General features: G+C 39.0%; 2 long non-coding RNA genes across 6 annotated transcripts in view; one reads left to right on the top strand and one right to left on the bottom strand.

Moving 5' to 3' along the window:
- LOC106170681 (uncharacterized) overlaps positions 1–22388 on the top strand; it is a 170113-nt gene that overhangs the window by 5521 nt on the left and 142204 nt on the right. The gene's annotated exons all lie outside the window — the stretch shown is intronic.
- Positions 1563–2990, bottom strand: LOC147761879 (uncharacterized). The gene is made up of 3 exons (XR_015334410.1): positions 2580–2990; positions 2225–2413; positions 1563–1907 (listed from the first exon to the last, which is right to left on the bottom strand). It is a non-coding gene; the product is annotated as an uncharacterized LOC147761879 (long non-coding RNA).

Here is a 22388-nt window from a genome sequence, read left to right as displayed (position 1 = left end):
ATCCCATAAACTTTGTTAGTGTCTAGCTGTGCATTATTTTTTGGATACCTTTTCTGTATTGACACTATCCACAGTCTTTGTTTTTCAAGAAACCGTTATTTAACTTCAGAAACCAGGACCTTTGCTATTTTTGTTAAATGACACATTTAGGATTGCTCCTCTATGATCAGATTTAGGCATGTCCACTATATCACACTATTTAACATTGTTTGATTAAAAAATATATAATCTATATATAAATATGCCTTGCAATGCCCTTGTTCTTATGCCTCCATATATACATTTTTTCATCCATATTGAGAAACCTCCACACACCTAATATATAATAGATTATTATTTTTCACCCAAGACTGAAAGGATTTTATCTCAGTTATTGGGTGATGTTTTTTCATGAACAACACCTCCATTCAAAATGTTTGAGCATTTGTTTGATCTGACAAGTGGGCCCTCTCTTCTGTAGTGTATTAGTGTTATTGTGATTGGGCAAGTTACGTTCTTGTTTTCCCATTTGCTAGCATTTAACTTAGATAGTTGCTGCATATATTGTTTTTATTGTCTTCAACATGATGACAGGTCAGTAAAGTTACTGTTTTCTTATATTTGAAGAGGTGCAATAGATAAATTCTTTATGATATCAGGGTTTTATATGTTTTAATGAACAAATGGAAATCTCAAATTGTAACTGTTACTAATACTGTCATTGGCGTTTCTCTTAGCCATACCTGTAGTATGTGATAATAAACAATTTGTTATTAGTAGATTTACATATAGAACTCTATATATTAATCAATATCAGTAGGACCTCTATGACTGTTATATTAATTCTTGTAGTAACTGGACCCACAGGACATTCATGTTCACAAGTTTGATGGGTAATTTAGCTGATACGTTTTTTAAATTTCACAAGTTATGTTCTACGTGAATCAATCTAATTATGACATCATCATTTTTCCCTGCATCGTCACCAACTGGTCAAGTGATCTTAAAATACATTTTGGAGCATAATGGTGAACTAGTTTTGTAGGTACAGGGATCCTGATGGGTAAAAAATTGCATGCATAAAAGTTAAAATTTGGAATAAAATGCATGCTCTAACAGGAAGCCAGTGTAACTGCTTAAAATGGGTGTGATATGAGTCTCCCTGGCTGTTCGGGTTAAAAGATGTGCTGAAATATTCTGAATTCATGGCATTTTTTTATTCCTTCGTCAATACAGCCATAGAGTAAAGGGTTGCAGTAGTCTAAACAAGAGGTAATCATGGCATGAATAATTGTTGCTGCAGAAGATCCAGGTAGTTTCTAATAGCACTGATGTTTCTAATGTTAGAAATACATGATTGAGTGATATAAGATATTGGTCTATATATTGCAACTCATTCTTTCCACGCAGTCTGTATTCCCACATGCTTCCAGAAGTGGACTCGTGACCTGGCTGAAAGCTGTCTGTGCAGTTCGTCGTTTATAACTTCAACCTGGCCGTTGAAAGAGTCCTGATCCGCTTCTTGTTTCAGGTAACCTTTCGGGTTGAATGCGCGGCGATAGAGCTAGCCCCAGTAAATGTGTACTCGTCCGTTACGGCGGAGAATTTCGTCGAGTAAAAACTGAATCGAACGGATGACAGGTGTGGGCTCACAGCTGAGGCGAATGTCGTTTTCTTAGATTTCTGTGTTTTTGTGTGAAATCTTTCAGTTTTGTACTGATATTGTGGCATTTTTTCATTTCCTATTGTGTGCCTGTTGTTGATTTTATGTTAAATGAGATAAATATATGCAGATAAATATATATAATTAAAGAAGATGTAATCAAATTGTCCACATATTTATATATGAGAAAAGCTAATACCTCCGCCCACTGGTCCACGCTGCATTCAACGCCAGGGCATCACTCTTCGACAAAATGTATATCTTTCTGAAATGACATTTCCAGAATTCATTTGCAGGAAATAAAGATAAAAGTCTTACAATCATGAAGGTCACTTTTGAAGCGATTTACCTTACTTGGTAAATGTTATCCGTAGTAAAAACTGACAAAAACTGACCAAAAATATTTGCTCGGAAAAGATTACGTTCATTTCATAACAAAGACATGGGAAAGCATGGAAGACGGACGGCTAGAATTAAATAGAAGCTCTTTTGTGAGTGATAATTTTTTAGAATTTGGGCTTTTTTTTGCCCCCTATGCCTTTTCATGAGTTGCTTCAGCTTATTAGAGTTGGAACAGCCTACCTCTGGTTGCTTCAGTATCTGTCAACGAACCCTGCCAAATCAGTTAAGACATGTTCTCTGGGTAAGTGTCCCATCTCTACAATCATCCTTAATACTTTAGATACACTACATGTATCAGGCGTCAAATTTACAGTTATAAGTGCCCCAGGGCTTAAAGACTTCCCAAAAACCACTCCCTGATAAATCTTCCTGTAAAAAGAAATCATCGATCTTTTGATTTTTACTTTCAAAAAAGGGCTTTGTCAATTATCATCAATTTATGTTATCATTTTAATCAAAGACAATTGCAGTATATTCTTTTGTAAATCAATAAAGAAACACTTAATGAAATAGGAATGCAAGGTCATCCTCTCACCTTGCAAATGATCCACCCCTACTCCTAAATGAGAGTGCAGGGGGTTGTAGCAGCACGCGTCTTTAAATAAATAAATAATAAAAACTGCATCAAGTTGATGGTAAAATCTTTATTCCCTTTCAGTTCCGACGAAATATTATTCCCGTGGAACTAAAATAAACATAAAACATACATGTAGTCCTACGAACACATACGCTGACATGGAAACTTCTTAAACTAACAATAATTCTGAAATTGAGTGATAAACAACTTGTAAATCGAGACGATAACTTCAAAGTTTTGATTTCTAATAAAAATAATAATATAATGAAAGATTAAATCTTGATTTACCTCGTTTGGGGCCTAAACCTTCTAAGAGCGTCGGACGCGTGCCGCCGTCAAGTAAAAGCTAAGTGACACTACGTGGCAGCACTATCGGATCCAATTGAATATACAAGAGAATCGAAGCGCATGCGTAGTTACTGTTACAGGGGTGTAGGAGGAGGTAAAATCATAACTACCAGTAGTGCTGTTTGTTACGGTCTCCGGGGCATACCCCTGCAGGTTAAAGATGAAGCCATTTAAATTTTCTTCTGAAAATACCCCATTTTCTGATGGGAAGATTGCTTCGTTTTCCTTATTTGTTACATACCGCTAGGTCACTCTGTTGTTCAGGAGGAATCTGAAAATATGTTGATGCATCATTTAATAAAATGGACAGACAGACAGACAGATAGATAGACTTAATAACACTGTGATGATATTATATGTTTGATTTAGAGTGTAAAAGTTTATTTAATATGTAGCCGAGTAACACAACAAAAATCAACTATATTTCAGAAGAATCAGCTTCTTTATTCCTGAATACCTGTACATACATACTAACATGGCAGTGCCAGTAAAATGACAAAATAATACCGTTGAGTAGGAAATTTATACTATCAATCAAACCATACTCCAATTCCACACCATACCTGTTGCTACATATATCCTTGACTACTTGTGCAGAACAATGACAATCCCGAATTGGCAATCTAGATAATGTATCCGCGTCAACGTTTGACTTACCTGAGCCATATCTCAACTCAGTCGTAAGTGGCCAAACTGGCCAACCAGCGATGACCTACGGCATCTAATTTTGCAGTAGTAAGCACATGTAAGGGGGTTATTGTCAATAATCACTACAAACTTGTGACCATACAGGTAGTCATGGAATTTTTGTGTCATAGCCCATTTTAGAGCAAGAAACTCCAACTTGTTAGAACAATAGTTCTGTTCATTTCGATTCTAAGCCCTGCTAGCATATGCCACTACACAATTCAACCCCCCTTGTGTTTGGCAAAGCACTGCTCCTAACCCACAGTAGCTAGTGTGGATGTACAGCTCAAATGAAATACTATAGTCTGGGTAACACAAAACTGGAGGGTTGGTAAGTTTTTTGAATTAATGTTTCAAATGCCCTCAGATGCTCCTCTTTCCATTCCCAATTTCTACTTCCTTTTTTTCTCTGTTCTTCTTTCATCAACTCGTGTAACGGTTTTGCAATCTTTGCAAAGTCTTTAACAAATTTCCGCTAAAATCCGGCAAAGCCTAAAAACTGCTGCGTCTCCTTGACATTAGTAGGCACTTTCCACTCACCCAAACAACTTGTGTTTTCGGGGTCACGCTCAATACCTTCACTAGACACTACATGCCCTAAATACTTAATTCGTTTCTTTAAAAACTGACATTTTGAAGACTTGAGTTTTAAACCTGCACCCAAGGCTAAGGCCGCAATCTTGTATTTGTATAAACAAACTGAAAATGAATGACGGAAAGAATGAGTTTTTAATTACACAACCATATAAAAAGCAATTTGCACAGAATCTACAACTTGAATTACCAGTAGGCAACAATTACCACACATGAAAAATTTGGGTGTCTACTCTGATTCCACTCTCTCCATGGATATGTGCCATCCTCACCTCTCCTCTGACGCTTCTTGGGGAGTACAGTTCTTTTTAACAAAAGGGCATTTCACTTCTACAACACTATCACCACAACAAGAGCCATGAAAAAGGCTGGTGTTGTTGCAATGTGTGGGTTTTCTGTGGAAATGAGTAAACCACATGCTGTCGGGTAAGCATTACTATGGGCAACACTCTCTTGTGTCACAAAAGCTTCCAGTGCTTCACACCCTTGGGAACGCCCCCATGTGGTTGCTTCTGAAATGAAAGATCTCTTGATAGGGTAACAGATAAATGTGATGAGGCTGACAGCTGGGCTAGCTGGATTAGTGTGGCAAACATCACCCATGTTGCTTACTATCACTCTGCCTGCATGGAAACACTGCCAGTGTTTACTGTTAACCTGTGCTTTCGCCAAATGTTCAACTTTTTCTGCTTGCATAGCATAGCATTACATAACTTGAGGACTTCACTATAACTCACATAATGAGTGTCTCTGTTGTATAGTTCAGTTAAAATAAGAGGATACTGTCCATTCATAATGTGGTTTGAACTGTTCAGAGTGTTCTGGCACTGTTGATAAGATGGCAGGTCGAGATGTTCCTTGGCTGATTTGGGGAAAAAATTGGTCACTGCTAGCTGAAGGTGATGTTGTCATTTGTTTTTTTTCCAGGGAGGAGCTGTAGGCGTGTCTTCAGTAATGATGGAATCAAGTCATCTTCTCATTTTAGTTGCAGATGTGAAGTCAAGGTTCTTTAGCTTGTCATATGAAACTGACCCAAAAGGCTTTGGTAGCTTCCAGAAGGCCTTTTCCTGTGTGACTGTTATGAAGTTCCTAATTTTCACAGAGGCTTCGGTGTAAAACGTGATATGCCACATGTACGCAGGCCTCTCCCAGGCAGGCCATGCAGGTGCAATGGCCAGCAACCACTCTCCCATCTTTTTCAACATGACCCTCGACCTAAGAGGCTTTTCATTCATCTGCTGGGAGTGAAGTACCTGTGAGAAAAAAAATTCACAATAAAATGATGAAACACAAACCACAGTATATACAAGCATTTGAAAATTTGCATTAAAAAACTTATCTGCATATTATAGTACTTTACCAAGAACATCAGATTAATATTTTAAAACTGTTGAACAAAGTAATAACTAATAAGCAAATTACTGCATAACCAGTGAAAATTTTATGTTAAACAAGAGAGCAATGTTCCATACAATAAGAAAAAGTGCATATTGTCTTCCTTTCGTCGCTTGTTTTCCTTTTCTTCCATTTATTCTGCCCATTGTCTTTTCTTTTCTTCCATCCCCTCTAGCCACCTTTGCCTGCTTTGTTCCATCTCCTTGGCCCACTTTCTATGACTTTCCTCTACTTCTTTCTCCAGTGCGGCCCATTTGTCCCTATCGTCATCTTGTCTCTGAAACATTGTCTTGAGCATTCCGTCAACATCCTCCCCAGTCATTTTCCGTTTTCTCCTAGAGCCTGAAAGAAAAATCATGTGTATGAAACATTTGCAAGGTACAATATAGGAGTTAGGTACCATTTGATACTAGAAATGTTTTAGTTATATAAACATAAATAACTTGAATCCTGTAAAAAGAATAAAATAAAATGATGTAAATATATAAAACTTAGAGGTTGGATGCAATGAATTTAACGTGTAAACAATATCTATTCATACAGTTCATAACATTATAACTTTTTTTATTCTCAAACATCATGTTAACTTGATTTCTTTCTTCTAGAATCTGGATCTTCACTAATTAGCCATTTGTGTGACTAACAGAAACTGATGGCAAGGATAACAGTACATTCTTGATGTACAGACACTTAACATGTCCTGACTTCAATAAATAAACTGGTATGGCACCTCTATAATGTTTGGCCTGGGTATTTTTCATTCAACTTTTAAAAGATATTGCTGTACCCAGAGTGTTGAAGACAAAAAAGTAGAACAGTGATAGAAATGTGCGTGAGCTGAAGAAAAATTTTCGTTGCTCAATGCTGATATTACCAAATATATAATATCTAATAACATACTTGACCCACTGCTACTAGAGGTGCTGCTGTCTGCCCGTGGCTGCAAAGGGGTTATCATCAAGTGGTCTTCTTCCTCATCACCATTGTCCTCTTGAGTTAAACCATGTAGATGCATTCACAGTTGAATGTAATGCCATACCTAATTGAGGTAAATCTCTATCACAAAATCTTACATTTCCTTCTACATTACATCTGATCATCTGTGTATATAATACCCATGCATCTTTCAACTTGTCCATTGGCACTTAATTGCCCTAAAACCAGTTGTTCTGAGTTGTTTGATTTCTAAAAAACTACACAAATTTCTAAATAGGCTACTTTGAAAATTTGATCCTTGATCTGTATATATCTCTTGTGGACAACCAAAAGTAACTACGAATTTTTCAAAAAATGTTTTTGCTACTAATTCATTTGTCTGATTTGGCAAAGCTACACATTTAATCCACATAGTAATCTGATTTATTATAACCAAAATATAAGAATTCCCAAATTCACTTTATGTAAACAGTCCAAGTATATCTAAGTGAACCTTTTCCTTGGAAACCCTGCATGATTTAATTTTGTTTTGGCCTTTGGTCGAACAGTGCTATGCTTGATTTTATTGCACACAAACCTGCATACAATTTACAATTAATCTCTATTTATTCTATGCCACTTGAATGATTGTTTAAGTTTTTGCAAAATGACCAGCTGTTTTTGAATCATGAGAGAAAAATGAAACTTCATTGACTAAATCTTTTGGTGCAATTAAACAGTTTTCTCAGCAAATTGAGGAATATTATCTCGGTGGTAATTTATGAAATCAGATGACTCAGATTCAAGGATCCCAGGTGATACTGTGGACACTGTCTATTACATGTAAGCCAACGATATTAAAATATTTCGGCCAGTCTATAAAAGAAAATTGAAAATATGCACCAAATATCTTTTGTAAATTTATGAAATCAGATGACTCAGATTCAAGGATCCCAGGTGATACTGTGGACACTGTCTATTACATGTAAGCTAACGATATGAAAATATTTCGGCCAGTATATAAAAGAAAATTGAAAATATGCACCAAATATCTTTTGGCATACTAAATCAGAATCAAGTTATAGCTCTATCTATGGAGAATTTACCCATATGACCAAAAAAAAAAAAAAAAAATCAAAGATGGATGCCAATTTATGGTTATATTATTTAACAGTATTTGCTATAAAGAGTTTGCCATAACTATCTCTATTAGACATTTTTGCAATCATATGGAGTCTTTGTCCTTGTAATTAATAAAGAGGCATATAAGGACTCTAACATTTGAGGTAAATACATATTGTACCTCAGCGTTGCCATCCAATAATGTAAACTGATTCATTTACTTTACCACAAATAGCCATGTTGCATCACGGCCTGAGTTGAAACACAGATAGTGCTGTTGGTTTTACTTGGTCAAAGCTGCTGCAGATGACATTGAAAACATGCCTGTAGGGATTTTCCTTGCACACATGATTTTTTTTGACTCCTGGAATTTCAGGAATTTTTTACTGAACTCTGATGGAACCTAAGGTGGCCCAGGATCCCAGCTGATTGAGTGTATTGTCCTATAATGTATTTTCTGAGATTAATAAAAAAAGATTTTTAAAAAATGGCTGCCTTGCCAAATTTGCGTGCCTATATGGCAACTCTGTGGTAATCAATTATCTTATAACACCCAGCTCAGCATGGCATGGCATGTTGTCCTTTTCACTGTACATTGCAATCAGGCACCAAACAGTAACCAATGGACAGCACTGAAGTCAAAAAGACCTTTGTGTTTAGGCTAGTTGCAATCTTACATCTTTGATGTCAAAAAAGAATAAGTTTCTGTTGTATCTTATAGTTCTTGGGGGGGGGGGGGCATTTCAGTTTTTTTTTTTTTTTTTTTGCACATCATCCAAATAAGGGTAGGAAAATGTTGCCAACATAATCATCCAATGTGTTGCCACTGGCAGGAAGACTGTGGACAATGGTTGCACCATGTAGCACCTCACATTTATGAGGTGGAGGTGAATTTGGCTGCTCAAATGGCTCAGAAGTTTTTAGCAGATACAACTTAATGCATGGCATGCTGGTAAAGTGAAGGAGGGAATGACTGGTCCACCAGAAAATTCCCAGAAGTCTCAATCACAGTTTTGTATTTGGATATACAATTGACACAATGGTCTTGTTATTCTGTACAAATTTAAGTCTGTAAACTTTCTTAAGATTTATCTTGCTATTGCATTTTCTGAGGAGTGATAAAGAATTCCTCTGGGTAGATAAATGGACACTATGTGTCCATAGAAGAAAGCATCTAAAGAAACTGCTGGCATTGTTTGTAGCTTGTCCATCTGAAAATGTTGGGTTCTCAGTCAAATCTTAAGCTTGGCCTCTACTTCTCTTTTTACCATGTTGTTTTCCTGCTTATAGGCCTGATTGAATGGGATGGCTGAAAACAATTGGCTGTTTCAGAAATTACACAGTTTGAAGCATTTTTCAGTCCTGCACAGCAGAGACTTAAGGACAGACACCTACCTGGCCTAGTAAACATGGGCCATGGTAAAGAAAAGGTGCTGCCTGATACATTGCTTCAACATGAAAGGGAAATAATTTCTCCTTATGGACTCTGCTACACAGTAGATGAAGGTTTCAATATTTCATGATCTGATTCTAGAACATAAATGTTGGCCAGATTCTTATGTAGCACAAGCCTTTTCACCAAGTGTGAACCTCTGTTGAGCTGAGAAATTGCACAGGGTTAAGTGCAAGATGATGAGCATCACCTACTTGTTCTGAGCCAATGTGAGGACATCATAGAAAAAAGAGATCTGTCCAGTCTGTCTTCTAAGAGATGACACCAAGGGTCTTTTGGATTGAAATTTTTGTCCAATCTTTTTCCCCCGCCTCTTCCCTGCCCCTCCCCCAGTATTAAAATGCCTCCCGTCACCTTGAGATTTTGTTCATTAATTACTATAATTGCACTCACTGTAATCTGGCAAATAGTGACTGATCGAACATGGTTTCTGTTACTGGGATTCTGCCTGGATTCAGATATTCAGCTGTTTGGCCAAAAACATGCCATGCTTTATTTGATTGCCTTTAGTGTGTATTCTTAAATCCACTGATTATTGACTTTTACCTTATTTGTGTAATGTTCATATATACATGCAGGATATGTTTATTTGAAATTATGCATTTGTCATGAAAAAACACTGCAGCAGTGAAATATAGGTCACATTAAAAGCTCCCATTTAACTACAAATTTTCTGGTCGACTGTATTTGTTAATAAAGCAGGTTTCTTTCCAAATCAGCATGATTGAATTATTTTTACATAACTTCTTGATTACTTTTTTTTTTTTTTTGGCATATTTTTAGGTGTCACGTCTTTTAATATAAGTGTTTGCCCCATGAGAGCAAAGCTCTTTTTGTTTTTACATAAAATTTGCTTACTAGCTCTATGTTGATAAGGCAGCTTCATATCGAAAATTTGTATGATTGGATTATTTATGTGAAAGTTCTGATTTCTTTATTGTCTTCAGACATGATCTGTTTCCAGAGATCCACGTAGTTCCGCATTTTTTACCTGACTTCAGAACATATGAAATTTAAAAAAATTGGTTAAGTTTTCTTTCCCATGACAAATGCTCGGGAGATATTTTCTAAGACCTCGGCTCATGTTTTTTACGCTTGATTTTTTACTTTTAATTTGCTGAGTGACCCGGTACATTCATTAAAAAGTATATAGGGCAGACAATTGCAAAGGCACCAAAAGTAAGTTTCTTTATGGAGAATTATCCAAAATGTGTATATTTTTCATATAATGCCATAAATTGGTGACCATCTTGAACTATTTGCCCAAATGGGGTTATTCTCCAGAGGGTTAGGAGGCCAGTATGATTTAGTATGTCAAAAGGTATCTATATATGTACACCTGCAAAATTTGGTGTTTTTATCCAGCTAGTTGCCAATAACATGTTTCTTAAATCTTTAAAATAAAGATGTCACTTGCAGTTTTTATCTCAGTTAAAATGGTTCATAACTTTGGTGGATATGTTGCACCATAAAATTTGTTAGTTGTTTTCCCTTTAAAACAATGTTCTAAATTTGAATTATTGAAAATGAAATTCCTACTTATCTGTCCTTGGTGATCTGGTTGATGAAGTTGTAAAATATATTTGTTTCCTCTTTGCGACTGCTTTCAAGTTTTGAATTCAAGAGTTAACATACGTTTTGGAATAATAGTAAGAGTGGGAAAATGCTCAAAATCTTATTACAGTACGGTCCGAAATAAACGTTTACAGGGCAAAAATATATTTGAATTTGAATAACAAACATGATTTAAGTGGTCATAGAGGTTACAGATATCCATAAAGTTCAAAACAAATATTTAAAACAGTACAACATCTAATGTAATCTAAGCTCTGGGGTCAAATAAATTCACCATGAACAAACACTTTCATTATGGGCAGCTAATTTTAGACATTGTTTTTGATCAATAAAGAACTGCAAATCCATCATGTGCTGAGATTGTGACTGGTTGTGATTGCGTTATGTCCTCAAATGAACTGCTGTCACAATCATTAAAAACAGGGCACTGCTAAGAATTCTCTGATCACGTTTTCTTTGAGGTTCTGTCCCACATTGCTCAATAGCTACCATACTTGAGAACTGCATGCTTTCTTGCACTGAACTATCTAGGAATGGATGTGACTGATGTTGACAAACTAATTACCAAGAGAAGTTTGCTGCTTCATTATATTATACAGAAATAAAGTAGGTCAACAAAAAATGATAATTACTTAAAATTCACTACATTTCTTGCAATGGATAACACAGATGTAATAATTTAATAAATATTACAGTTCATGTATTCCACTTGGATAATTGTCAGCAAAACAACCACCCTTTTGGTAACCACCCTTTTTATACTTAGGAAAGCTGATTGACCATGTTGGTTGCTCAATTTCTGTTAATGCTCTCTTTTCATCACTACTCGCATTGCAATGAAGAGTAGACAAGTAATACCTTTGGGGCAAAGTGAATAATCAGGCTATGGAAGGCATCCAGGGATGAGGTTTGATAGCTCTGGATCAAACATTTGATGTCTACTATGACCACTGTATCATAATATACTAGAGACGTGCACACACCCCTTGCTGTTGTGAATCAACATGAAGAACAAAATTAATGTGTGGTAAAAAATCATATGCATTCCAGCACAATTTTCTTATTTTGGAACTATTATCTACTCAACAAAATAAAATATTATGGGTTTATAGGGTGTTGGTAGGCAAAATATAGTAAAGTGAATAAGCATTACTTACCCTGGATGCTTAAAGCTTTTGAACGACCTTCATGCAGCGCTTTACCGACTGTTCACTTTCTCTGGTGTGTGTTTGCTTGATTGAAGCATGGGGGACCCTGTCCTCCTTTTGGCTTAAAACCCAGTGTGTTTATAAGTTTGCATTCTCCCTTGAAGTGACCCCTACAAAGAACAGCCTGAAACCCCAGATAGCAAACAGTGGTTGCGCCAACGTTGGCACATAAGTGGACGGCAGTTGTTTTCGGGCCACTATAGTACATCCCCATACCTGACAGTCTTTTAAGAGATGATATTGAATGTTGAGAAGTTTAGAGGGGATGGATGGGAGTTGCCAATTAAGTCCTTTATTTGTCAGGTTAATGAAGAATCTCTGCACTCTTCTCCTAGCAGTCACATGTGGCAGAACTACAATCAGTTGAAATTTGCTTCAATCTTTGACACTTGTAGTCCCTCACACAGATGAACAGCCCAACAAAATGCAAAGAAAATAACTTGATGGTCAGCTGACAACCGTTCATAATTGCTAACCAGTTATTTCCAGCACTCTCAGCAAAACCTTAACACTTTATATTCATGAAAGGACTAAATTGTAAATGAAATATATGGGAGTTACCAACTTGTAGGCTTTAACTTTACTGCGCACAATCTGAGACAGTAGGTATGCAATTTAAACATGTTTTATGTACCACTTTCAACTCTACAACTGCAGCTGGCAGCCTTTAGTGTTCTAAATATATATACTAGCTACCAGCTGTGTTATATTTCATTAGGTATTCATTACTTATAGTCACATACTAATGTAAATATATTATGTTGGAAGTTACCCTTCTTAATAATATGTTACTACTTGATCCATGTTCGTTGTTCCCTAAAATTCTCTCTTAGATGTGTATAATTTGTCTAAATATTTCCCTCCCCAAGTTTCCCAATTTTGTCCACGTGATAGCTTCCTCCAGAGATGTAGGGCCACCTCTAACTTTAAGCTCTTCTGCTAGATAATTCACTTGCTAAATATAAAGCCTCTCTTTGCTGTTTTTGGTGGTCTCTGACAGGTTGTGATACGAGTTCTGTGCTGGCCCTCTAAGGTAGAGATGGAAGCAATGTACTTGTAGTGCATTTTTTGGGAGAGTGTAAAAGTCACCTGCCAGACCAGGGATCGAACCCAGGACCTCCTGAGCTATCCGGCTGTTCTACCCTGCGTCTGGCACTACATACTGACTCTTCTTCTACTCCTCTGATAGTGGTTATGACATACTGCTGGCCTGCTTTGCTTGGGCGCCACTAAAAATGTTTGGTCCAAATTTTTAATGGTCCATCAAGCTGAAGCTTTAAATTTGCACTTTATTAATTGAAAACATTTACAAAGTCCTTATACTTATGTGGCCTGCAGGACCTGGGCAGGTCACCAAGACCCCACCCTTCCTTCCATCTCTGCATGGGTGGCTCACTCTGATGTTTAAAATTTGTTTTAGAATAGGAAAGTTGAGCAATTTTTGTTTTTCTAGTTGCTCATTTTGGTGTTAAAGTTGCTCTATTTCAAAGCATTGTTCTTGACTTACAGTATCAGGAATTGAGAGATCAATGGACGTAGACAGCTGCGTTAGCTCTTCCTGTACAGGATTGAGTATCTTTACTGGACGAGGTTGGGAAGAGATTTTTTCCTTGGGTCTTGCCCCTCCAAAAGGTTTAGTTGGAATGAAGTTGTTTTGAAAATGGAAGTAAGGGAATACTTTACTTGAAAGATTTGACCCTAATTTTTGTGAAAGAAAATTCTCATTCAAGCAGATACCCTGCTCTCTGAAATCTAGAAGGGCTTCAGCACGCTTCTAACCCATGCCAGGTCCTCTCATTAATTCATCTAAGGTAGCAGTTGTTAAATCCACCTAAATTCTTTTGCCATTGCCATAACTAACAAGGAAAAGGTCACACTAACCCAGCAAATTTTTTGCAAAAGAGGCACTTCTTGCCATAACTCCCTCTGTACTCGCCAGAATTCCAAACTGTCCTCATCACCCATGAAGGGATTGTATCTAAGTCCATGGAGCTCCTTTGATCTAGCTGCTGTATAAGTCACACCCTCTGCTTCCATGGCTTGTGCCCATTCTGTCTTGGATTGAGGGCACTGAGAAAAATGTTTTATGTGAAATTCCATTTCATCCAGGGCGGTGTGCAGTTTGCTGTTGAAATACCACAAATCCTGCAGGTCCTACACATGTAAAGCATGTCTAGCACTTTGCCAGTGTCTACTGAGATTGCGGCCACAAATCCATGTTTCTAATTGCTCCTTGTCTGCCAAGAGCCATCAATTGTTATACCACAGTCTACAATCTTGTCAATGTCTACATACATCACTTCCCCGAAGAAGCTTCGTCACACAAATAGCAGCAGCCATCATGTTATCACCTGCCAGTTCTCAAGACTTGTCTCCCAAGGCTTGTGTATGCTCCATCCAGCTATGACTACATACTGGTGGCGGCATGGACAGGTAACCACTTTCTCTGCAGAGGTATATGAACTTCTATTATGTGCATTCCCAGTACACTAGCTGGCCTTGTTCACTTAAAAAAATTGTCCTGTTTTTCTTGAAGTAGAGGTCCAGTCCTCTTCTGGAATGCCGTTGCAAACATAACAAAGCCACCACATTTGACTGGCCCAACCTTGTTGTTTTTCTTTACTTTCAATTAACTAAAATAACATTGCCACCACATGTACTACAGACACATGACTTTTTCACACTTTCCAAGGACTGTCCACTGTACCAAAGTCTGTATTCAGTTCCTAATGTTTCCTCCTCACTCAAAAAATATTTTATTATTTAAAAAAATATTTTAAATTCAAACTTGTCCAATGTTACGTATAAAAAATGCCTGAAAAGGATCATCTGGAAGAAAACCCATTAAATCCTCTCCATCGCTGTTACTGTATGGCATCAGTACATTGCTGTCTGGCACTGGTTGTGGGGACATGGTCCCAGGCAGCCTTGATCCAATCAACTATCTCTTGCTTACTAGCAGTCTTCAACTTGTCAGTGTTCTCTTCTGTAGCTGCGACATCTTCACGCATCCTCTCAGACCACAGCCTCCTAAGATGGCCTTTGAACGGCTTGTTCAAAGATACTTCAAGGGGCTGGGCCTTAGAGGTGAACCCTCCTAGGAATGCTGGCTGGCTATGCTGACACTGCAGTGCCCGCACCACTCTCTCAGTGGTGTGGATGGAGAAGGCCTACAGATATACTGTTAAAAAGACCTTAGAAAATGTTGTACATTTCAAGGAAAATTCCTACTTTGATAGATATTTGAAATTTCTAGGAATACATATCTATGATAATCGTAAATCAGTTAACAAACAAAAAATATTTGCAAGGCTCAGCAAATTTATTACAGTGCTTGAGATTATTTTATGTCAAACAGAAACAGTTGAAATTTTACCGGTCGTTGATTAAGAGTTTGTTGACAGTCTTTCGATCGCAGTTGGGATTGAACTTTTCGCAACCTGAGCTCTGACATCTGAACTGGTAGGATCCAAACTGCTAGGTTTCTGAAAATAAAAAAAAAAAATGGATGTACTTGTTAGCCTCACTTGATAGAAAATAGATAAGGCTCAAATTAAATATTTTACCTTAAAAATATTAGAAAATCACTATGAAAATTTTAAATCAATAAGTTATTTGGGAAAGAAAAACATTTATCATATGCAGTATCGATAAAGACAAAACTAAGCTATCACCAGACTTGTTGTTGAAATAAAAATAAAAACAAAGAATGTTCCAAAGTTTTTGTAAACGCGCTTCTGTTTTATTTCTTGCTCTTTAAAGCCTGACTTGCGGCTTGCACAGTTGTACATGTAGCTTGAAGCGACTCTTGCGAAGCGGTCAAAACTGTAAGAAAACAAAGCAAAATTACTTAAAAGGCAAACTATAAATGGTTGAACTAAATTAACAAGTTTAAATAAATAGAGTTTACAAATACCAGTAAAACAACTAAAAACTCGCACTACTTTGGAACTCGTGGAAAGTGTGGAAGCATGGACTGATTCGTATCCCATAATAATCTATAACTGAAAGCAATCGCAACTAAAGCAATGCGTGCAATAACATAACAACAAAAGAGCAACAAACGCAATCGTTCACAAGACTATTGAATGTAAAGCAAAAATGAATACTTATAACCCCTCACCCCAAGAGCAGCTGAACTTGAACTTTTCACAACCTGAGCTCTGACATCTGAACTGGTAGGATCCAAACTGCTAGGTTTCTGAAAATCAATTAATAGTTGGATATGTTACTAGTCACACAAGATGGAAAAAAAAGATATGGCTCCAATTTTGATAAATATCATGGAAAATAATAGAAAATAACTACAATAAATTTCAAACCATTCATTAATTGAAAAGAAGTGCAGCTTTAATATGACCAGCTTTAATTTTTAGGTAAAAAATGACCTGAAATCTAAACCTAATAAAATGGTTAACCCACCTGGTGATAACCACAAATGCAATCCTGCTTAAAAAGTTGCTACTGGCTTTTGTGTCCAAGCATTGGACATTTTTCTATCTAAAAAGGCCTCTGTCCTGATGATAATTTGCGATTAACTGTCGTGCAAACAGTAATACATGTACCTGGGCAAAGTTAAGACTTAAATTCTGATGGGAATGCTGAAATAAGAAATCACATACATTTTTTACCTTAAAAAGTTTGAATAAATGCTTATTAAACAGCACAGTTACATATATTAAACATCGCAGTGTTCTGGCGGTTTTCAGTACATTCTCTCATTTCTCTCTTTTTAGTATAGTGCTGCTGTAGTACAGCGAAGTTTCGTTGGAATGAATAAATATGGCATATACGATGGTTAGTTAACAGCCTTTTGGAAAAGTTAAAACACTGCAGGTCTGCAGCCAGCAATTTCAAAAGGGTGATTCTTTTTCTGAAAAAAATGGATTTTTTACTGTGTAACTTACATTTACCTAAATAAAAAAATTTCACCCAGAAGGGACCCTTTCCCAGCTAAAAAAAAAGGGTAGGGTGTGTGTTCATTCAAACCCCTGAACTCCCTGGCTACGGGCCTGGCACAAATAAAATGTCATATATTTTGTAACTTTTGTGCAGCTGACACTTCTCTTAAAATTCAGATTTGTCTTCTTCTTTATGATTTACTCGGTAAAAAAAGTTCTTGGTTAGTCTATGCTGCTCCGGAAAGTAACGACTAACAGCTTTCTGTATGAACTAGATTCTATTTCTATCCAACGGACTCCGCATGTCGCCCCCTCTCTTCGAGCCTTCCGCGTTCTTTGTGGGGTCCGTTCTCTCCTCCCTGCTGAAGAGCTGCCCCAGTAGCTTAATGCAAAAATTGGTCGCCCCCCGTGGAATTCTGTTTCAGGACAAGGAGCTCGTACTCAGTGGGGAATAACGGATGGGTCTGGGAAGGGTGGCCTTGAGAACGAGCCGGGGCAGGGACTGGGTACGGGTAGTGTGGAGGGAAAGGGAAGGGGGCATGGGGGTGTGCTCCTTGTATGTTAAAAAATGGGGGTTGGGGATATGCAGGGAAAGGTGGTAGGCTAGGAAAAGCAGGGGGAGGTTGGGGAGATGGGAAGGGGCTGTCTAAATTCAAAAGGGATGCAGGAGGTGGTGTTCCGTAGGCAGTGGCAGGGGGGGTCAGTCTGGTTGTGGAGTTGGTGGCAGGGAGGTCGATCTGGTGGTGAAGGTGGTGGCAGGGGGGTCGGTCTAGTGGTGGAGGTGGTGGCGGGGGGGGGGTGGTCTGGTGGTGGAGGTGGTGGCGGGGGGGTCGGTCTAGTGGTGGAGGTGGTGGCAGGGGGGTGGTCTGGTGGTGGAGGTGGTGACAGGGGGGGTGGTCTGGTGGTGGAGGTGGTGGCAGGGGGGTGGTCTGGTGGTGGAGGTGGTGGCGGGGGGGGTGGTCTGGTGGTGGAGGTGGTGGCGGGGGGCTCGGTCTAGTGGTGGAGGTGGTGGCAGGGGGGTGGTCTGGTGGTGGTGGTGGTGACAGGGGGGGTGGTCTGGTGGTGGAGGTGGTGACAGGGGGGGGTCTGGTGGTGGAGGTGGTGGCGGGGGGGGTGGTCTGGTGGTGGAGGTGGTGACAGGGGGGGGTCTGGTGGTGGAGGTGGTGACAGGGGGGGTGGTCTGGTGGTGGAGGTGGTGGCAGGGGGGTGGTCTGGTGGTGGTGGTGGTGACAGGGGGGGTGGTCTGGTGGTGGAGGTGGTGACAGGGGGGGTGGTCTGGTGGTGGAGGTGGTGAAAGGGCGGTCGGTCTAGTGGTGGAGGTGGTGACAGGGGGGGTGGTCTGGTGGTGGTGGTGGCGGGGGGGTGTCTGGTGGCAGAGAAGGTGGCAGGAGGTGTACTTTTCTTACGTGGCTGATGTATTTCTTACATTTTTCACTGTCCACAGTTCTTCAAAAGTCTCTTAGGCCCGCAACCAACTCGTCCTTTCTGTTGGGTTTGGTGTGTTTTCTCAAGTGGTGTTTCATCTCAGCCCAGAGCAGTTCAATGGGGTTAACGTCAGGGCTTTCAGGGGTGTCTTCGTCCAGTAAATGCCATTTTCTTGCAGAAATTCTTCGGTCAAGCGGCTTGTGTGGGTAGGGGCATTGTCTTGGAAAAAATGGTGGCCTTCAGCAAGAGTTTCACTGAGAAAGGGCAGGAGGAAGTCTTTCAAAATTCCTAGATTCACAAGAGCAAGATTGAAAGATGCGTGACACAAAGCTAAACATGTATGGTCAAGTAAATAACTTAATTACTGGTTTAACAGTGGCCTAGTTCTCACAGTCCTGGCCGATTAGATTTTATTCCTGGACTGTTTATGTACACATGTTAAATTTTAATTAATTCATCAAATTTCTACAAGAAAAGTAAACACATTTTTCACATCAACATCCACTAGTTGTAGCGTCTCACCTGCCCATACATGGGTGTTTAGGTTTGTGGGTGGGGCGGGCTAATGTTGTTTCCATTTTCATCTCGTATCACTTTCCGTAAAATATATCTACCATTTGAGTCCATTTCTATGGTGTACTCATCTGAAGTGAATGAGCACATAAGATTTAAAAAAACATTATTAAACTCAAAAAGCAAATTCAAGAAAAAAAATATTGTAAATGTTTGTATACCTTTTCAACAAAGATGCCAATGTATATGGATTTACAAAGTGAGCGGAATACCTGGTAATGGATCTTAAACAACAACACATGTTGGATTTTGAATGCAGATCTGTGGATTGTTGCTTACCAGAAAACACAGCATCTTCAAATTTGTCTTCAACTGCCAGTGCCTCTCAGCACCAGTTTACTCTTTTTGGACAGTTGACTTTTAATAGTCTTTTAATAGTCTTCATCTTTTGTCGTCTGCTTCAATTTTTTTGAGGTGGTGCTTGAGCTCAAGCTCAAGGTCCCTTCTCTCTGGTGGCTTTTTAAACCAGTTGATATTATTACCTTCAAATTGAATTGCTTTGCCAATCTGCTGGTATGTTATGAGTTGTTGTCTTGCTTAAATCTGATTTCCCCTCAAAAAATTCAGTATGGTTCTGAAATACCCAGAAAACAGGGGCCTAAATAAGAAATGGTAATTTAATATCAAGTGTCACCAATTAGAAATGGCAATTATTTTTGGCTTAACAAAATATTATGGAATTATCAAAGAAATCTGCCATCCCTTTGTTAGAATCAGTTTATCATAAATAAATTGTTGTAAATGTCAAATATCAAACAAGGTAAATATATAGTCTGTTGTGGCCTATTCTGTCTATGTCTCACACCCAAAAAAAGTCTTTGGGAACTTTATACCCTCACATAGTGCAACAGTAAACTTCCCACCTTTGGTCACAATGTACTCACCTGGTTCTGTCTGTTCCTTGAATTCCTTTATCATGGTGGCCTTAGAGAGAGATTTTACCTCTTGCCAGAAGTCTTTTTGTAACTGAACAAATGTCTTAGGTTGGTCATTACTGTCCCTGTTGAAAAATTTCATGAAAGTGGCATCAAAAGCTACAATGGGAACATCCAGCTCTTCTTCATAATAGCTTCTCCAAAGTGTCCTCCATGATGTTTCGCATGACATCCATTGGCAAGTATTACCCTTAAAGAAAGTAATTGATGGGGACACCAAAAATTCTGTCTTCATTGTTGATCCGGTCCAAATCAGAAAGCACCAGAGCTACCATCTTCGTTGCCTTTTGACTGGATAACTGTCCCCAATTTCCAGTGCTGTTTGTTTTAATGTAATGTTGAACTGTAGTGTTGACTGGAAGGTTTCTGTGGATGTGCAATGGACTTCAACAAATGAGTACATATACAACTGTTACTATTACATTTCAGTTTTGTTTTTCAAAGAGATCTGAGAACTTTAAATTTTCTGAAAATTTGAAATTGATTTGCAGTGATAAAAATATTTCAATTTTCAGAACTAGTAATGAGCAGGAGTGTGATCCCTCTCACCATATGAAAGCAAAAACACTCACAAATTAAATCAATGTCATCATTTTTATTTACAACCCTCTCACCATATGAAAGCAAAAACACTCACAAATTATATCAATGTCATTATTTTTATTTACAACCCTCTCACCATATGAAAGCAAAAACACTCACAAATTATATCAATGTCATTATTCTTATTTATAATTACAAAGACAAAAACATATAGAGGCTTGAATGAAGAATATCTCTTCTTAACTCTGCCTCCTGAAACAAGATGCCAGTCTGGATAGGAAGCGTCGAAAATGTTGAAAACGTTTAGATTTCTTTGGAGCTTGAATGAAAAATAAAATTTGCATATAATAAAAAAATGGCAAAAAGGAGTTAAACTTTAAGAGAAATATGACTTTTAGAACTTTAGCTTATAGTATGTGGCAAACAAAATAAAAATGTATTTCTGTTTTCATCCGAAACCTAATCTTAAGAATATGATTATTGAAATATAAAAAGAATGACACATTTTTATAATGATAGCCAGCCTTAATATCTAGACAAAGAGGGTTCCTCAAAGACAGCAAAGTACAGTAATACTGTAACTTGCAATGACAAAAATAAAATACTTGAAAGTAATCCCTGCTTAGGATTTATCATATAGGTGCATCTTATATAACCCCCACCACAACCATATATAAATTCCCTTTATTTATACCTACCACCCTCACTCCCTCTCTCAGTCTCCCCCTTGCGTCTTTTTGGAAGAGGTGTGTTATCAATTAATCTCTATGTGGTAGTTCCTGGTGTGAATTCTATGTGGTAGTTCCTGGTGTGAATCCTATGTGGTAGTTCCTGGTGTGAATCCTATGTGGTAGTTCCTGGTGTGAATTCTATGTGGTAGTTCCTGGTGTGAATTCTATGTGGTAGTTCCTGGTGTGAATTCTATGTGGTGGTGTGAATTCTATGTGGTAGTTCCTGGTGTGAATTCTATGTGGTAGTTCCTGGTGTGAATTCCCTCTAAATGATGCCATGGCAAACAATTTCTGCAATATTTAATGGCTGATGTGTTGAAGTGGAAAGATGATATGTTGGGATTTTCATTAGCACCACCAGCATTTCTTTGCATTGAGAAGTATTGTTCTAATGGATCTTGGTTATAATGGTCTGAGAGGACAAAACCAATTTCTTTACTCTGGAAAAATGACAGGATTTTCCGATTCAGTAAAAGGCTTGACTGTTATTTCAATCCTCTCCTATGTCTGAGGGCTCAGCAGCATCTTTTGTTTGCCAGACTTGGAAAAACTCTGTTTCATGCTTTCAGATCTTCCATGAATTCACATTGCTACTGGAACTGTTCATCTTGTGAATCTGTATATGGTGCCAAATCTGGTTTTCTGCTGTATAGGTGTGGGGAGTATCCCATTCTCTGTCTCCTCACCAGGCAGTCCACCCTCTGTCTCCTCACCAGGCAGTCCACCCTCTGTCTCCTCACCAGGCAGTCCACCCTGTCTCTGTCTCCTCACCAGGCTGTCCACCCTCTTGTCTCCTCACCAGGCTGTCCACCCTAGCTCCGTCTCCTCACCAGGCTGCCCACCCTCTGTCTCTGTCTCCTCACCAGGCTGCCCAGCCTCTGTCTCTGTCTCCTCACCAGGCTGCCCACCCTCTGTCTCTGTCTCCTCACCAGGCTGCCCACCCTCTGTCTCTGTCTCCTCACCAGGCTGCCCACCCTCTCTCTCTCTCCTCACCAGGCTGCCCACCCTCTGTCTCTGTCTCCTCACCAGGCTGCCCAGCCTCTGTCTCTGTCTCCTCACCAGGCTGCCCACCCTCTGTCTCTGTCTCCTCACCAGGCTGCCCACCCTCTGTCTCTGTCTCCTCACCAGGCTGCCCACCCTCCGTCTCTTCACCAGGCTGTCCACCCTGTCTCTGTCTCCTCACCAGGCTGTCCACCCTCTGTCTCCTCACCAGGCTGCCCACCCTCTGTCTCCTCACCAAGCTGTCCACCATCTCTCTCCTCACCAGGCTGCCCACCCTCTGTCTCCTCACCAGGCTGTCCACCCTCTGTCTCTGTCTGCTCACCAGGCTGCCCACCCTCTGTCTCCTCACCAGGCTGCCCA

The sequence above is a fragment of the Lingula anatina genome, chromosome 5 (genome assembly GCF_051362555.1).
Source record: "Lingula anatina isolate TDL-2025a chromosome 5, LinAna3.0, whole genome shotgun sequence".
Lineage (NCBI taxonomy): Eukaryota > Metazoa > Brachiopoda > Lingulata > Lingulida > Lingulidae > Lingula > Lingula anatina.
The sequence above is the reverse complement of the archived record's forward strand: the minus strand, read 5'-3'. Positions and strand labels throughout refer to the sequence as shown.